The sequence below is a fragment of the Pseudophryne corroboree genome, chromosome 7, assembly GCF_028390025.1.
Source record: "Pseudophryne corroboree isolate aPseCor3 chromosome 7, aPseCor3.hap2, whole genome shotgun sequence".
Classification (NCBI taxonomy): domain Eukaryota; kingdom Metazoa; phylum Chordata; class Amphibia; order Anura; family Myobatrachidae; genus Pseudophryne; species Pseudophryne corroboree.
Window position 1 is genome coordinate 320,491,669 of NC_086450.1, and position 15,512 is coordinate 320,507,180.

At 46.4% G+C, this 15,512-nt stretch overlaps 1 protein-coding gene across 1 annotated transcript in view; it reads left to right on the forward strand.

Moving 5' to 3' along the window:
• The window catches only part of LOC134943637 (uncharacterized), a 235,073-nt gene that overhangs the window by 84,320 nt on the left and 135,241 nt on the right, over positions 1-15,512 (forward strand). The gene's annotated exons all lie outside the window — the stretch shown is intronic.

The following is a 15,512-nucleotide window of genomic DNA, read 5'->3' on the forward strand; positions in this document are numbered from 1 at the left end:
TGCTGACCACCAGTATATAATATATAGCAGTACGGTACAGTAGGCCACTGTTCTACCTACCTCTGTGTCGTCAAGTATACTATCCATCCATACCTGTGGTGCATTTTAGTTGTGCACAGTATATATAGTAGGAGGACAGTGCAGAATTTTGCTGACCACCAGTATATAATATTTAGCAGTACGGTACAGTAGGCCATTGCTATTGATATATTACTGGCATATAATTCCACACATTAAAAAATGGAACAAAAATGTGGATGGTAAAATAGGGAAAGATCAAGATCCACTTCCACCTTGTGCTGAAGCTGCTGCCACTAGTCATGGCCGAGACGATGAAATGCCATCAACGTCGTCTGCCAAAGCCGATGCCCAATGTCATAGTAGAGAGCATGTAAAATCCAAAAAACAAAAGTTCAGTAAAATGACCCAAAAATCAAAATTAAAAGCGTCTGATGAGAAGCGTAAACTTGCCAATATGCCATTTACGACACGGAGTGGCAAGAAACGACTGAGTCCCTGGCCTATGTTCATGGCTAGTTGTTCAGATTCACATGAGGATGGAAGCACTCATCCTCTCGCTAGAAAAATGAAAAGACTTAAGCTGGCAAAAGCACAGCAAAGAACTGTGCGTTCTTCTAAATCACAAATCCCCAAGGAGAGTTCAATTGTGTCGGTTGCGATGCTTGACCTTCCCAACACTGGATGGGAAGAGGTGGCGCCTTCCACCATTTGCACGCCCCCTGCAAGTGCTGGAAGGAGCACCCACAGTCTAGTTCCTGATAGTCAAATTGAAGATGTCACTGTTGAAGTACACCAGGATGAGGATATGAGTGTAACTGGCGCTAAGGAGGAAATTGACAAGGAGGATTCTGATGGTGAGGTGGTTTGTTTAAGTCAGACACCTGGGGAGACACCTGTTGTCCGTGGGATGAATATGGCCATTGACATGCCTGGTCAAATTACAAAAAAAAATCACCTCTTCGGTGTGGAATTATTTTAACAGAAATGCGGACAACAGGTGTCAAGCCGTGTGTTGCCTATGTCAAGCTGTAATAAGTAGGGGTAAGGACGTTAACCACCTAGGAACATCCTCCCTTATACGTCACCTGTAGCGCATTCATCAGAAGTCAGTGACAAGTTCAAAAACTTTGGGTGACAGCGGAAGCAGTCCACTGACAACTAAATCCCTTCCTCTTGTAACCAAGCTCCTGCAAACCACACCACCAACTCCCTCAGTGTCAATTTCCTCCTTAGACAGGAAAGCCAATAGTCCTGCAGGCCATGTCACTGTCAAGTCTGACGAGTCCTCTCCTGCCTGGGATTCCTCCGATCCATCCTTGAGTTTAACGCCTTCTGCTGCTGGCGCTGCTGTTGTTGCTGCTGGGAGTCGATCGTCATCCCAGAGGGGAAGTCGGAAGACCACTTGTACTACTTCCAGTAAGCAATTGACTGTCCAACAGTCCTTTGCGAGGAAGATGAAATATCACAGCAGTCATCCTGCTGCAAAGCAGATAACTCATGCCTTGGCAGCCTGGGTGGTGTTAAACGTGTGTCCGGTATCCACCGATAATTCACAGGGAATTAGAGAATTTATTGAGTTAGTGTGTCCCCGGTACCAAATACCATCTAGGTTTCACTTCTCTAGGCAGGCGATACCGAGAATGTACACAGACCTCATAAAAAGAGTCACCAGTGTCCTAAAAAATGCAGTTGTACCCAATGTCCACTTAACCACGGACATGTGGACAAGTGGAGCAGGGCAGACACAGGACTATATGACTGTGACAGCCCACTGGGTAGATGTATTGCCTCCCGCAGCAAGAACAGCAGCGGCGGCACCAGTAGCAGCATCTCGCAAATGCCAACTCGTTCCTAGGCAGGCTACGCTTGTATCATCGCTTTCCATAAGAGGCACACAGCTGACAACCTCTTCCGGAAACGGAGGAACATCATCGCAGAATGGCTTACCCCAATTGGACTCTCCTGGGGATTTGTGACATCGAACAACGCCACCAATATTGTGCGTGCATTACATGTGGGCAAATTCCAGCACGCCCCATGTTTTGCACATACATTGAATTTGGTGTTGCAGAATTATTTAAAAAACGTCAGGGGCGTGCAAGAGATGCTGTCGGTGGCCCGAAGAATTGCGGGCCACTTTTGGCATTCAGCCACCGCGTGCCGAAGACTGGAGCACCAGCAAACACTCCTGAACCTGCCCCGCCATCATCTGAAGCAAGAGTTGGTAACGAGGTGGAATTCAACCCTCTATATGCTTTAGAGGATGGAGGAGCAGCAAAAGGCCATTCAAGCCTATACAGCTACCTACGATATAGGCAAAGGAGGGGGAATGCACCTGACTCAAGCGCAGTGGAGAATGATTTCAACATGGTTCAAGGTTCTGCAACCCTTTGAAGTCAGTTCAGACACTGCCTGCCTGAGTCAGGTCATTCCCCTCATCAGGCTTTTGCAGAAGAAGCTGGAGAGATTGAAGGAGGAGCTAAAACAGAGCGATTCCGCTAGGCATGTGGGACTTCTGGATGGAGCCCTTAATTTGCTTAACCAGTATTCACGGGTGGTCAATCTGTTGAAATCAGAGCACTACATTTTGGCCACCGTGCTCAATCCTAGATTTAAAACCTACGTTGTATCTCTCTTTCCGGCAGACACAAGTCTGCAGAGGTTCAAAGACCTGCTGGTGAGAAAATTGTCAAGTCAATCGGAACGTGACCCGTCAACAGCTCCTCCTTCACATTCTCCCGCAACTGGGGCTGCGAGGAAAAGGCTAAGAATTCCGAGCTCACCCGCTGGCGGTGATGCAGGGCAGTCTGGAGCGAGTGCTGACATCTGGTCCGGACTGAAGGACCTGCCAACGATTACTGACATGTTGTCTACTGTCACTGCATATGATTCTGTCACCATTGAAAGAATGGTGGAGGATTATATGAGTGACCGCATCCAAGTAAGCACGTCAGACAGTCCGTACGTATACTGGCTGGAAAAAGCGGCAATTTGGAGGCCCTTGCACAAACTGGCTTTATTTTATGTAAGTTGCCCCCCCCCCTCCAGTGTGTACTCCGAAAGAGTGTTTAGTGCAGCCGCTCACCTTGTCAGCAATCGGCGTACGAGGTTACTTCCAGAAAATGTGGAGAAGATGAAGTTCATCAAAATGAATTATAATCAATTCCTCCGTGGAGACATTCACCAGCAATTGCCTCCAGAAAGTACACAGGGACCTGAGATGGTGGATTCCAGTGTGGACGAATTAATAATCTGTGAAGAGGTGGATGTACACAGTGAAAGGGGTGATGAATCGGACGATGAGGAGGAGGTGGACATCTTGCCTCTGTAGAGCCAGTTTGTGCAAGGAGAGATTGATTGCTTCTTTTTTGGTGGAGGCCCAAACCAACCAGTCATTTCAGACACAGTCGTGTGGCAGACTCTGTGGCTGAAATGATGGGTTTGTTAAAGTGTGCATGTCCTGTTTATACAACATAAGGGTGGGTGGGAGGGCCCAAGGACAATTCCATCTTGCACCTCTTTTTTCTTTTCTTTTTCTTTGCATCATGTGCTGCATGGGGACTATTTTTTGAAGTGCCATCCTGTCTGACACTGCAGTGCCGCTCCTAGATGGGCCAGGTGTTTGTGTCGGCCACTTGGGTCGCTTAGCTTAGCCATCCAGCAACCTTGGTGCACCTCTTTTTTTCTTTGCATCATGTGCTGTTTGGGGACTATTTTTTAAATCTGCCATCCTGTCTGACACTGCAGTGCCACTCCTAGATGGGCCAGGTGTTTGTGGCGGCCACTTGGGTCGCTTAGCTTAGCCATCCAGCGACCTTGGTGCACCTCTTTTTTTCTTTGCATCATGTGCTGTTTGGGGACTATTTTTTTAAGTGTCATCCTGTCTGACACTGCAGTGCCACTACTAGATGGGTCAGGTGTTTGTGTCGGCCACTTGGGTCGCTTAGCTTAGCCATGCAGCGACCTTGGTGCACCTCTTTTTTTCTTTGCATCATGTGCTGTTTGGGGACTATTTTTTTAAGTGCCATCCTGTCTGACACTGCAGTGCCACTCCTAGATGGGCCAGGTGTTTGTGTCGGCCACTTGGGTCGCTTAGCTTAGCCATCCAGCGACCTTGGTGCACCTCTTTTTTTCTTTGCATCATGTGCTGCATGGGGACTATTTTTTGAAGTGACATCCTGTCTGACACTGCAGTGCCACTCCTAGATGGGCCAGGTGTTTGTGTCGGCCACTTGGGTCGCTTAGCTTAGCCATCCAGCAACCTTGGTGCACCTCTTTTTTTCTTTGCATCATGTGCTGTTTGGGGACTATTTTTTAAATCTGCCATCCTGTCTGACACTGCAGTGCCACTCCTAGATGGGCCAGGTGTTTGTGGCGGCCACTTGGGTCGCTTAGCTTAGCCATCCAGCGACCTTGGTGCACCTCTTTTTTTCTTTGCATCATGTGCTGTTTGGGGACTATTTTTTTAAGTGTCATCCTGTCTGACACTGCAGTGCCACTACTAGATGGGTCAGGTGTTTGTGTCGGCCACTTGGGTCGCTTAGCTTAGCCATGCAGCGACCTTGGTGCACCTCTTTTTTTCTTTGCATCATGTGCTGTTTGGGGACTATTTTTTTAAGTGCCATCCTGTCTGACACTGCAGTGCCACTCCTAGATGGGCCAGGTGTTTGTGGCGGCCACTTGGGTCGCTTAGCTTAGCCATCCAGTGACCTTGGTGCACCTCTTTTTTTCTTTGCATCATGTGCTGCATGGGGACTATTTTTTGAAGTGCCATCCTGTCTGACACTGCAGTGCCACTCCTAGATGGGCCAGGTGTTTGTGTCGGCCACTTGGGTCGCTTAGCTTAGCCATCCAGCAACCTTGGTGCACCTCTTTTTTTCTTTGCATCATGTGATGTTTGGGGACTATTTTTTTAAGTGCCATCCTGTCTGACACTGCAGTGCCACTCCTAGATGGGCCAGGTGTTTGTGCCGCCCACTTGGGTCGCTTAGCTTAGTCATCCAGCGACCTCGGTGCAATTTTTAGGACTAAAAATAATATTGTGAGGTGTGAGGTGTTCAGAATAGACTGGAAATGAGTGGAAATTATGGTTATTGAGGTTAATAATACTATGGGATCAAAATGACCCACAAATTCTATGATTTAAGCTGTTTTTGAGGGGTTTTTGAAAAAAACATCCGAATCCAAAACACACCCGAATCCGACAAAAAATTTTCAGGTAGGTTTTGCCAAAACGTGTCCGAATCCAAAACACGGCCGCGGAACCGAATTCAAAACCAAAACACAAAACCCGAAAAATGTCCGGTGCACATCTCTAATATATATATATATATATATATATATATATATATATACATATATATAATATATATATTAGTGATCAGCGGGTTCGGTTCCTCGGGATCCGAACCCCCCCGAACTTCACCCATTTTACACGGTTCCAAGGCAGACTCGAACCTTCCCGCTTTGCTCGGTTAACCTGAGCGCGCCCGAACGTCATCATCCCGCTGTCGGATTCTCGCGAGATTCATATTCTATATAAGGAGCCGCGCGTTCCCGCCATTTTAACTCGTGCTTTGGAGATGATAGCGAGAGGTCGTGGCTGCGTTCTCTCAGTTTCTGTGTTCAGTGTGCTGCAAATATCTGCTCAGTGTGCTGCAAATATCTGTGCTCAGTGTGCTTGCAAATATCTGTGCTCAGTGTGCTGAAAATATCTACGTTCTCTGCCTGAAAAACGCTCCATATCTGTGCTGCATTGTAGTATATAGTAGGAGGACAGTGCAGAATGTTGCTGTGACCACCAGTATATATATAGCAGTACAGTACAGTAGTCAACTGCTCTATCTCTGTGTCGTCAAGTATACTATGCATCCATACCTGTGCTGCATTTTAGTTGTGCGCAGTATATAGTAGGAGGGGACAGTGCAGAATGTTGCTGTGACCACCAGTATATATATAGCAGTACGGTGCAGTAGTCCACTGCTCTACCTCTGTGTCGTCAAGTATACTATGCATCCATACCTGTGCTGCATTTTAGTTGTGCGCAATATATAGTAGGAGGGGACAGTGCACAATGTTGCTGTGACCACCAGTATATATATAGCAGTACGGTACAGTAGTCCACTGCTCTACCTCTGTGTCGTCAAGTATACTATGCATCAATACCTGTGCTGCATTTTAGTTGTGCGCAGTATATAGTAGGAGGGGACAGTGCAGAATGTTGCTGTGACCACCAGTATATATATAGCAGTACTGTACAGTAGTCCACTGCTCTACCTCTGTGTCGTCAAGTATACTATGCATCCATACCAGTGCTGCATTTTAGTTGTGCGCAGTATATAGTAGGAGGACAGTGCAGAATGTTGCTGTGACCACCAGTATATATATATATATCAGTACGGTACAGTAGTCCATTGCTCTATCTCTGTGTTGTCAAGTGTACTACAAAAGTTCAGTAAAATTACCCAAAAATCTAAATTAAAAGTGTCTGATGAGAAGCGTAAACTTGCCAATATGCCATTTACGACACGGAGTGGCAAGGAACGGCTGAGGCCCTGGCCTATGTTCATGGCTAGTGGTTCAGATTCACATGAGGATGGAAGCACTCATCCTCTCGCTAGAAAACTGCGGTGCCACTCCTAGATGGGCCAGGTGTTTGTGTCGGCCACTTAGGTCGCTTAGCTTAGTCACACAGCTACCTCATTGCACCTCTTTTTTTCTTTGCATCATGTGCTGTTTGGGGACTATTTTTTAAATCTGCCATCCTGTCTGACACTGCAGTGCCACTCCTAGATGGGCCAGGTGTTTGTGTTGGCCACTTGGGTCGCTTAGCTTAGTCACACAGCTACCTCATTGCACCTCTTTTTTTCTTTGCATCATGTGCTGTTTGGGGACTATTTTTTAAATCTGCCATCCTGTCTGACACTGCAGTGCCACTCCTAGATGGGCCAGGTGTTTGTGTTGGCCACTTGGGTCACTTAGCTTAGCCATCCAGCAACCTCGGTGCAAATTTTAGGACTAAAAATAATATTGTGAGGTGTGAGGTGTTCAGAATAGACTGGAAATGAGTGGAAATTATGGTTATTGAGGTTAATAATACTATGGGATCAAAATGACCCACACATTCTATGATTTAAACTGTTTTTGAGGGTTTTTTGTAAAAAAACATCCAAATCCAAAACACACCCGAATCCGACAAAAAATTTTCAGGTAGGTTTTGCCAAAACGCGTCCGAATCCAAAACACGGCCATGGAACCGAATCCAAAACCAAAACACAAAACCCGAAAAATTTCCGGTGCACATCACTAATATATATATATATATATATATATATATATATAGAAAAAAGACAGGGAGACTGCGGCACTCCAAATGCAAAGAGTTTGTATTAAATTACAGGGTTGTGACAGCACTGCATTTAGGCAATGTTTCGGTACTCACAGGTACCGTTGTCAAGCCTCATGCTGGCTACCTACAAAGCAACAAATGATGCATCATTTGTTGCTTTGTAGGTAGTCAGCATGAGGCTTGACAACGGTACCTGTGAGTACCGAAACGTTGCCTAAATGCAGTGCTGTCACAACCCTGTAATTTAATACAAACTCTTTGCATTTGGAGTGCCGCAGTCTCCCTGTCTTTTTTCTGCATTATCTTCCTGATGGCACCCACCAATTAAGCATTGTTGCCAGCATCTGAGTGCGGGTTCACATTTTGGACTATATATATATATATATATATATACACATAAGGTAACAACAATAGGCGGCACTCAGCAGACTTGTATTTGAAGAAAGATGGTTAGTTTATTCCGACATGTTTCGGGGATAACCCCGTCCTCAGGGCCTAACTAGCCAAATGAATGTCATGACAGGTATATATACACATAGACAGGTGCAAAACATAATAAAACAATTATACTCACCTGTTCAACGGCGCCTGACTCCCGCTCGTGTGTCCGGCCACCCGTCGCGTCGCCTCCCGCTGACGTCAGTGGCAGGCCGCGTCATCCGCCCGTCTCCATGGAAACCCCCGGAGACGTCAGTACGCTGCCCTGCCGCCCGCCTCTCACGGGGGACGTCCTGCTGGTGTAACCAACCACCGCTGAGTGTCGGGCCGCGTCACAGGTGTTGCATAGCAACCTAAGAAAAACAATAACAACAATAATATCAGTGAAGCAAGTAGACAAACGATCAAAGTGCGTTAAAATAAAAGTCATGTACTGTAAATATTACTAGTACTATCTAGTGGAGTAGGACCTCCGGCAGCCCCATTATACCAATTAGCCAATGGACATTCATTTAAATATTAAATTCATTGTATTATATTAATTATGAATGTAAATAAGATCTATTACTATAGTATCTAAATTTAAATGTTAAAGAATCTATAGGAAACACTGGATGCCTAGGTTCTCATTGAGGCCCCCAGGCGACAGTGTGCCTAATTGAAAGATCCAGCGCGATTCCCTCTGCAAGAGAATCCTGTCCCTATTACCTGATCAATCAAAATGGCCCTAATGCTGGCCACCCCGTGCTTTGCCTGGAGACAATGCCGGGCAAAGGGTTGATCACTCGCTCCTTTCTCATGGGCTTTTTTAATTGCACTTCTATGAAGTGCCATACGCTCGCGGAACTGCCTAATCGTTTTGCCAACATAGGCCAGCCCACATGGGCAAGTGAGTAAATAAACCACATGTGTGGTCGTGCATGTAAGGCGGTGCTTAATAAGATACTTCTTACCCGTTAAGGGATGTTTAAATGATGTGCCTGTGATCAAGGTATTACATGTGGCACAGCCCAAGCACCTATAGCACCCATTCTTGGACCTAAGGAAATGACATTCACGGTTTCTAGTAAGATCTGAAATGTCCAACTTCATAACATAGTCCCCTATATTTCTACCACGGGTATGGCTGGGTAATAATGATGTTTCAGCTAAGGTTGACAAAGTAGGGTCAGTCTGTACCATAGGCCACAGGCTTTTGGCTCGTCTAACTCTATCCCTGGTTGCCGTGGTATATTTATTGACCCAAGGGAGTTTGGGGCCTGGCTGTGTCTGCGATCTACTGTTGGGGCGCAAGGCTTGTGCTCTGGGAATTTTTAATGCCCGAGCCCTGGCTCTCTGTAATTCCTTTATGGGATAACCCCTTTCAGCAAACTTATGTAACATCCTATCCATGGTTCTGACTGTCTCATCCGGGTCTGAGGTGATTCGTCGGACCCGCATGAATTGTGAGTACGGTAAGCCTCTACGTAATGAAGGCGGATGGAAACTACGGTAGGCCATCAATGTATTCCTATCGGTGCTTTTCACATAGAGTGAAGTGATTAATTGATCATTTTCAATGGTAATAGTTACATCAAGATAATTGATGGTTCTATCATCTATCACATAAGTGAATTGTACAGCATGTTGAGTGCAGTTATGGCTATCCCATATTGCCATAAGTTGTTCCCTGGACCCACGCCATAGCACAATTAGGTCATCTATGTAACGCCTATAATAGACGACTTGTGTTGCTATGGCGGGGTCCATGGTGAACATTTGATTCTCTACCTGAGACATGAAGGCGTTCGCGTACGATGGGGCCACTGCTGACCGCATCGCACAGCCCGCCAATTGTAACCAAAATTTACCATTGTAAACAAAATAATTCCTTCTAAGGACCCTATCCAACAAGGTCAAAAATAATGAAATTTCCGGGCCCTGATAGCAGACGTTATCCTTAATCAGTTGTCTTACAGCCTCCACACCTGCCTCATGGGGAATGCAGGTGTAGAGGCTGGAGACGTCGGCGCTACACAATAAGGTCCCCTCAGGCAGGGGGCTTAACTCCTGTAACTGTAACAAAAGGTTAGTCGTATCCTTTAGATATGAAGGCAATGTCTGTACACATGGATTTAAATATGCATCAAGGAAAACAGATATGGGATGATATAAGGAACCCCTGGCCGATACAATCGGTCGACCAGGGGGGTCCACCAGGCTTTTGTGGACCTTAGGCACTGTATAAAACAGGGGAGCCTTTGGATATTCTGTCTTAAGCGTCTTGCAAATTTGTGGAGAGATGATGTCTTGCCCAACAGCCGATTCTAAGAGAGAATCCAACTCTTTCTTGAAATCTCGGGTAGGATCCATAGTCAAACGCTTGTATGTATTGATGTCACTGAGCTGACGCTCACTCTCCTTAGTGTAATCATCAAGATCCTGTATGACTATGGATCCTCCCTTATCCGCCTTGCGGATTACGATGTCTGTTCTTTGGGACAGTTCCTTAAGTGTGTCCAATTCGGATTTGGTCATATTCGGTTGTATCGTCCTATTGTTGACATCATGCTCCAGCATTCTAGTGAAAGTTCGTATAGATGGGTTTAGGCTGGGAGGATCGAACTGTGAGCGTGGAGCTATTTTTCGAACTTGTGTCGGTATCCCCGACATGGATGAAGAGGAATCTGTTTCCCTACTGTTGAAAAATTCACATCTCCTAAGGGACCTATTCAAACGCTGTACCTCTACCTTCCACTCTAACGGGTCCGGAGGGACCGTAGGGACAAAGGACAGTCCTTTTGATAAAGTTCGATATTCAATCTCAGATAATGGAGTGGAAGATAGGTTGAATATTGTTTCTTTTATGGTCAAGGAGGCCTGGGCGCGGATGGCTCTTTGGTTTTGACCCGCCCTCCTCGTCCTCGTCCGCGACCTGTGCTGGGGGTGCGGTTGGAACGAGTCTGTGTCCCCTGTGGCTGTACGCCTAAAGGGATCCGGCCTCCTTGCGTGTGAGACACCCCTGGGGTTCCTTCCGATTCACTGGCAGATGTACTGGTGCCTCCATAGTATTCGCGTCCTCGACGGGCGCGTTGTCGCCGACTTGAATATTCCTGAGGAGTGCGTGTACCTCCTAGCCAGGGATAAACCTGTCGCTGTTGGTAATCTCTTTGGACAATACCAAGTTTCTCCTTTTTAAACCGCACTAGGTCTTGACGGTATTGCTCCATTTGGGTGTTTAATTTGGTCATCCAATCGGTATGTGTATCAAGTATTAGGACCGGTTTATGTTCTCCTTCGAACGCTAGAAGTTGTTCCCTGATGCTGTTGAGTTCCCTGGTGGACTCTTCAACGACCAGTAGAATAAGGTCCATTGAACACTTGTTAAGGATCGCAACCCACCGACGGCAAAATGAGGTGTTATAACGGCCTATCGTCGGTGAGTTGCGTATCCTGAATCCCCGGGGTATCATATTGTTCCTGTAGTAATCAGATAAGGATATACCGTGATACAAAAAATCACACTCCTTTTGTTTCATCCTTAGCCATTTTTTATATAAATCATCATTGCTACTTTTGATGGTTTCATCCTCAAGTTTTCTTTCCACCAAGATGGCTCTTGCCTCAGCGTCTGAGAAGCTAAGCCGTTCACTAGCGTCTCGCTGGATCAATTCTAAGGCCAACTCCACTTCTGAGCCGGCATCAGACATCTGAGCTGGATTCATGAGTCCAAGATACCTGTCATGACATTCATTTGGCTAGTTAGGCCCTGAGGACGGGGTTATCCCCGAAACATGTCGGAATAAACTAACCATCTTTCTTCAAATACAAGTCTGCTGAGTGCCGCCTATTGTTGTTACCTTCTGTCTACATTGGGAGAGTTATTCATCTTCCCCAGGAGGGCACCGCAGCCCATTATCATCACGAGCAGGGAGTGCCGGGACTGTTTGTTTGGATATTCCTGGAATCACAGTGGGCTGGAGATTCCAGCACTTTGGTTCAATCCAAGGCACCCCTCACCTAATAACATCTGATACGTATACACTGCCGACACAGGTCCAATACGTTTAAACAGTTATCTTAACTGATTTCATCTCTAGTGGAGTTCCCGGCTGGGACCCCATTTTTTTCCCCAGAGGCCATCTTGGACTCATGAATCCAGCTCAGATGTCTGATGCCGGCTCAGAAGTGGAGTTGGCCTTAGAATTGATCCAGCGAGACGCTAGTGAACGGCTTAGCTTCTCAGACGCTGAGGCAAGAGCCATCTTGGTGGAAAGAAAACTTGAGGATGAAACCATCAAAAGTAGCAATGATGATTTATATAAAAAATGGCTAAGGATGAAACAAAAGGAGTGTGATTTTTTGTATCACAGTATATCCTTATCTGATTACTACAGGAACAATATGATACCCCGGGGATTCAGGATACGCAACTCACCGACGATAGGCCGTTATAACACCTCATTTTGCCGTCGGTGGGTTGCGATCCTTAACAAGTGTTCAATGGACCTTATTCTACTGGTCGTTGAAGAGTCCACCAGGGAACTCAACAGCATCAGGGAACAACTTCTAGCGTTCGAAGGAGAACATAAACCGGTCCTAATACTTGATACACATACCGATTGGATGACCAAATTAAACACCCAAATGGAGCAATACCGTCAAGACCTAGTGCGGTTTAAAAAGGAGAAACTTGGTATTGTCCAAAGAGATTACCAGCAGCGACAGGTTTATCCCTGGCTAGGAGGTACACGCACTCCTCAGGAATATTCAAGTCGGCGACAACGCGCCCGTCGAGGACGCGAATACTATGGAGGCACCAGTACATCAGCCAGTGAATCGGAAGGAACCCCAGGGGTGTCTCACACGCAAGGAGGCCGGATCCCTTTAGGCGTACAGCCACAGGGGACACAGACTCGTTCCAACCGCACCCCCAGCACAGGTCGCGGACGAGGACGAGGAGGGCGGGTCAAAACCAAAGCGCCATCCGCGCCCAGGCCTCCTCGACCATAAAAGAAACAATATTCAACCTATCTTCCACTCCATTATCTGAGATTGAATATCGAACTTTATCAAAAGGACTGTCCTTTGTCCCTACGGTCCCTCCGGACCCGTTAGAGTGGAAGGTAGAGGTACAGCGTTTGAATAGGTCCCTTAGGAGATGTGAATTTTTCAACAGTAGGGAAACAGATTCCTCTTCATCCATGTCGGGGATACCGACACAAGTTCGAAAAATAGCTCCACGCTCACAGTTCGATCCTCCCAGCCTAAACCCATCTATACGAACTTTCACTAGAATGCTGGAGCATGATGTCAACAATAGGACGATACAACCGAATATGACCAAATCCGAATTGGACACACTTAAGGAACTGTCCCAAAGAACAGACATTGTAATCCGCAAGGCGGATAAGGGAGGATCCATAGTCATACAGGATCTTGATGATTACACTAAGGAGAGTGAGCGTCAGCTCAGTGACATCAATACATACAAGCGTTTGACTATGGATCCTACCCGAGATTTCAAGAAAGAGTTGGATTCTCTCTTAGAATCGGCTGTTGGGCAAGACATCATCTCTCCACAAATTTGCAAGACGCTTAAGATAGAATATCCAAAGGCTCCCCTGTTTTATACAGTGCCTAAGGTCCACAAAAGCCTGGTGGACCCCCCTGGTCGACCGATTGTATCGGCCAGGGGTTCCTTATATCATCCCATATCTGTTTTCCTTGATGCATATTTAAATCCATGTGTACAGACATTGCCTTCATATCTAAAGGATACGACTAACCTTTTGTTACAGTTACAGGAGTTAAGCCCCCTGCCTGAGGGGACCTTATTGTGTAGCGCCGACGTCTCCAGCCTCTACACCTGCATTCCCCATGAGGCAGGCGTGGAGGCTGTAAGACAACTGATTCAGGATAACGTCTGCTATCAGGGCCCGGAAATTTCATTCTTTTTGACCTTGTTGGATAGGGTCCTTAGAAGGAATTATTTTGTTTACAATGGTAAATTTTGGTTACAATTGGCGGGCTGTGCGATGGGGTCAGCAGTAACCCCATCGTACGCGAACGCCTTCATGTCTCAGGTAGAGAAGCAAATGTTCACCATGGACCCCGCCATAGCAACACAAGTCGTCTATTATAGGCGTTACATAGATGACCTAATTGTGCTATGGCGTGGGTCCAGGGAACAACTTATGGCAATATGGGATAGCCATAACTGCACTCAACATGCTGTACAATTCACTTATGTGATAGATGATAGAACCATCAATTATCTTGATGTAACTATTACCATTGAAAATGATCAATTAATCACTTCACTCTATGTGAAAAGCACCGATAGGAATACATTGATGGCCTACCGTAGTTTCCATCCGCCTTCATTACGTAGAGGCTTACCGTACTCACAATTCATGCGGGTCCGACGAATCACCTCAGACCCGGATGAGACAGTCAGAACCATGGATAGGATGTTACATAAGTTTGCTGAAAGGGGTTACCCCATAAAGGAATTACAGAGAGCCAGGGCTCGGGCATTAAAAATTCCCAGAGCACAAGCCTTGCGCCCCAACAGTAGATCGCAGACACAGCCAGGCCCCAAACTCCCTTGGGTCAATAAATATACCACGGCAACCAGGGATAGAGTTAGACGAGCCAAAAGCCTGTGGCCTATGGTACAGACTGACCCTACTTTGTCAACCTTAGCTGAAACATCATTATTACCCAGCCATACCTGTGGTAGAAATATAGGGGACTATGTTATGAAGTTGGACATTTCAGATCTTACTAGAAACCGTGAATGTCATTTCCTTAGGTCCAAGAATGGGTGCTATAGGTGCTTGGGCTGTGCCACATGTAATACCTTGATCACAGGCACATCATTTAAACATCCCTTAACGGGTAAGAAGTATCTTATTAAGCACCGCCTTACATGCACGACCACACATGTGGTTTATTTACTCACTTGCCCATGTGGGCTGGCCTATGTTGGCAAAACGATTAGGCAGTTCCGCGAGCGTATGGCACTTCATAGAAGTGCAATTAAAAAAGCCCATGAGAAAGGAGCGAGTGATCAACCCTTTGCCCGGCATTGTCTCCAGGCAAAGCACGGGGTGGCCAGCATTAGGGCCATTTTGATTGATCATGTACCTAGTACACTCAGGGGAGGTAATAGGGACAGGATTCTCTTGCAGAGGGAATCGCGCTGGATCTTTCAATTAGGCACACTGTCGCCTGGGGGCCTCAATGAGAACCTAGGCATCCAGTGTTTCCTATAGATTCTTTAACATTTAAATTTAGATACTATAGTAATAGATCTTATTTACATTCATAATTAATATAATACAATGAATTTAATATTTAAATTAATGTCCATTGGCTAATTGGTATAATGGGGCTGCCGGAGGTCCTACTCCACTAGATAGTACTAGTAATATTTACAGCACATGACTTTTGTTTTTAACGCACTTTGATCGTTTGTCTACTTGCTTCACTGATATTATTGTTGTTATTGTTTTTCTTAGGTTGCTATGCAACACCTGTGACGCGGCCCGACACTCAGCGGTGGTTGGTTACACCAGCAGGACGTCCCCCGTGAGAGGCGGGCGGCAGGGCAGCGTACTGACGTCTCCGGGGGTTTCCATGGAGACGGGCGGATGACGCGGCCTGCCACTGACGTCAGCGGGAGGCGACGCGACGGGTGGCCGGACCCACGAGCGGGAGT